The following is a 3,693-nucleotide window of genomic DNA, read 5'->3' on the forward strand; positions in this document are numbered from 1 at the left end:
TATGTAATAAATGTAATAAACTTGTAATTAATAGGGTAAAATACTTAAATAAATCAATAAGTCACCAATATTACTCAATAGTCTTAAAATAAAAAATATTATGTAGATGTCTCAATACATATATCTATGTAATTACACATTAATCGAAGTTTAAATATATGAATAATTAAATATGTAATAAACTTGTAATTAATAGGGTAAAATACTTAAATAAATCAATAAGTCACCAATATTACTCAATAGTCTTAAAATAAAAAATATTATGTAGATGTCTCAATACATATATCTATGTAATTACACATTCTGGTACTAAATCGAAGTTATTTGATTCAAATTACCAATGATTGATATTCGAAATATAGCCCGTGAGTAGTAAATCGAATCAACTAGATTCGATTATCGATTTACTATTGAACAACCTATATATAGTAAATCGAATCAGTTTAATTCGATTTAGTACTGATACAGATTATTGACATTTAGTACTGAAACAATTAACTTTAAAGTAGTAAATGTCAATAAGAAAATACCCCCATTTGGATTCAAATAAAATATCAAAAAAATCAAAATGAATAAGAATAGAAATCTAATTTTTTTGTTTTAGTTCAAATTCCAGAAAATCTATATTTTATAAACTTATAAATTTAAAACGGAACAATAAACAATTTCTAAAAATTCACTAAAAATTATTCTTTGACTCATCAGCATCTAAAGAATCATTATTGAGACTTTTGATATTGAAAAAGTTAATATAAAGTATAGCCCTCTAAGGTGGCATAGGGGTTAAAACTTAAATTTTTTTCGGAATCAGAAATAACAAATAGTTATACAATATAAAAAGACTAACTATATTTATACAATATGTAATTTAAAACTTTAAATATAGGGAAAAAGACAGATAGGTCCTAGACTTTTTAAATTTTTGACAAATACATTCTTGACAAAATTTAAATACAAAAAGGTCTCTGACTTTAACAAACGGAAGACAATTTAGTCCTTCCGTCTATTTACCTCTCATACACCGAACGGAACTGGCTGACGTGGCTGAAACGGTGTCCAGGTGTTCGTTATGGTGCCACGCTAGAAGGAGAATAAAGTTCGAAGGACAAATAAGTCCTTGACGTCATTTTGCAAATAAAGTTCGAAGGACAAATAGGTCCTTGAGAATTTAGTTCATTATACTTCTATTATGCTTCTATTATGAGAATTTAGTTTATAAAATTATGCATTAGTGCATTTATGCATCAAGTTAGCATTACTTCAAGTTTGAGAGTTTTTTATTTAAATAAAAAAAATATTTACCCAAATAAAACAGATTATAAAAATTTAGAAATTTAGTGGCATTTTCGCAAATAACAACTGTGTTAATGAAATTTACAAAATTTTTGGAATTCGTGACTGCGAGAATCAGGCAGAAATAAGGGTATAAATCAGGGAATAATCTATTCGATTTGGTTATTTTTTGGACCGAAAACTAATCGAACTGACCTGATCAATTCTGTAATGATACTAACTGTTCGATTTGTTGTTTTTTAAATAACCGAATCGAATCGAACTGAATTAGTAGTGGTTTAGTTCGGTCGATTTTTCGATTTTTTTAACTTTTATAAGACTTTAAATTACTGTAAAATAAAGTTTAAAACCATCAATAAACTAGAATAACAAAAGTATATTAAATCCAAATTCAATACAAATTCAACTTAATTAAACATAAAATAAAGACAATTAAAAATGTCTAGCAAAACAACAAAAATAAACACACTTTAAAACATACTAAAAATCGAAACAGCCACTTTAAACCAAATAAAAACCAAACAGCCACCATACTTAATCTGAATCCACACCAGACTCATCATCATCTTTTTCCGTTGGTGCAATTTCTACGTAAATAAAACAAAAAAATCAATATAGATTATAAACATCACTAAAAGCATTGTTTCCAGCAACAAATTCAGCATTCAAACTTATTCAAAAATATTGTTTTCAACATTTATGCAACAACAAAAATTGTGAAACATATTAAATAACAAATTATGAAACAACATAACAAATTATGAAACAAGATAACAAATTAAAGCTTATATATGTGTAGTTTTGAGAGTAATAATTAAAATTTATAAATTAAAATAGTGTGTGTGAGAGAGAGAATTATGTGCAGAGTAGAGAATTATTAATTATAATACATGTAGAAGCATAAAAGATAAATTTGTGGCTAACTAAAATATCCCAATTCTATAACTTATAGAAAAAAGAATACCAAAAATTAAATTACGAAAATATTTAGACAGAAAAAGATATCCAATTTCCTCGGGTTCATAATTATTAGTTAATTACAATTCATTAATCATCTACAGTTATTGCAGTGGTTTTGATTCACAGCTTTCAAGCACCATTGGAAGAGATACAATATATTTATCTATCTATCAATCTATTAATCTACGGAGAGAGAGAGTAAGCAAATAAATGATAAGAAGTTTAAGCCACTAAGATAAGTAAACGAAAATTCAAGTACCCTAAAAATCATAATAAACCACATAAATCACCTCACATAGTCATTGAACTATGAAGTAGGAGACCGCAAACAGAACCAAAGCAACTCATAAATAGAATTTAGGTTTATAATTCATTTTTAAACAGCTCATAAACAGAATTAAAACAACTCATAAGCAGCTCATAAATAGAATTATAATTAATTCATTTTTAAAGTCAATCAACAGAATTTAAATGACTATAAACAATCAAAGACAACAACATAAAATTAATGAAATTAGGGACATGTATGTTTTATATATAAATTGAAAATTTCTCAACGTAACTTTTTACAAATGTTCATCATGTGTAAAATAACCAACCACCAAACCATAATCTTCAAATAAAATTTTTCTGCTTAATTTATTAAATTAAAATTGCTGAAACATACAAATATTTCAAGCTCCAAATGGATTACCATAAGATCTGCTGAAACGAGAGTTTCTAGTTTCTGACAATAATTTTTGCTTCTATCAATATCATGAAAAAATTCCTTAAATTAAATTCTAACCTTCGAAGAAGACATTGTTCAGTTGCTTTTTGCAGGAGAGGGCTCGGCAACTGGAGTGCTGCTCGGCGACCAGAGTGTTGCTCGGCGACTGGAGTGTGAGGGTATTCAAATTTAGGGTTTTATTCCTAGGTTAAACTAAGGGTAAACCTGTAAAAAGAACTACTAGAGAACATCTTTCTCGGTTCGGTTCGGTTTCTACTAAGCCAACCATAAACCAAACCAAATCGATCGGTTTAATTCAGAAAAAAACGATTTTTTCGGTTTTTTGCGGTTGTTGTAATTTTCAGTTCGGTTTTGCGATATTTTTCGATCTGGTTCGATAACTTACACCCCTCGTATAAATATATGAAATTCATGTCTCAGTAATTTAGCATGTAAAAATTATACGAAGTCATTCAAATAAAGACGTCTAAAATATTTTTTAATAATTAAAATTTAACATATATAATTGATTAAACCGTATTATTTTTACCAAAATTAGATCAGATAAATTAATTTGACCGAAAAATAGTGAATCAAATCTTAAACTGATCTAAATTAATATTATTTTTTTATAAAAAATGACTACAATATCCCTATTATAAAAAATGACTAAAATACTCCTATTATATATATTAATTTGAGAATCTTAAATTCTAGCCATTTTTTTTTGT

This window comes from Arachis ipaensis, chromosome B08 (assembly GCF_000816755.2).
Source record: "Arachis ipaensis cultivar K30076 chromosome B08, Araip1.1, whole genome shotgun sequence".
NCBI lineage: Eukaryota > Viridiplantae > Streptophyta > Magnoliopsida > Fabales > Fabaceae > Arachis > Arachis ipaensis.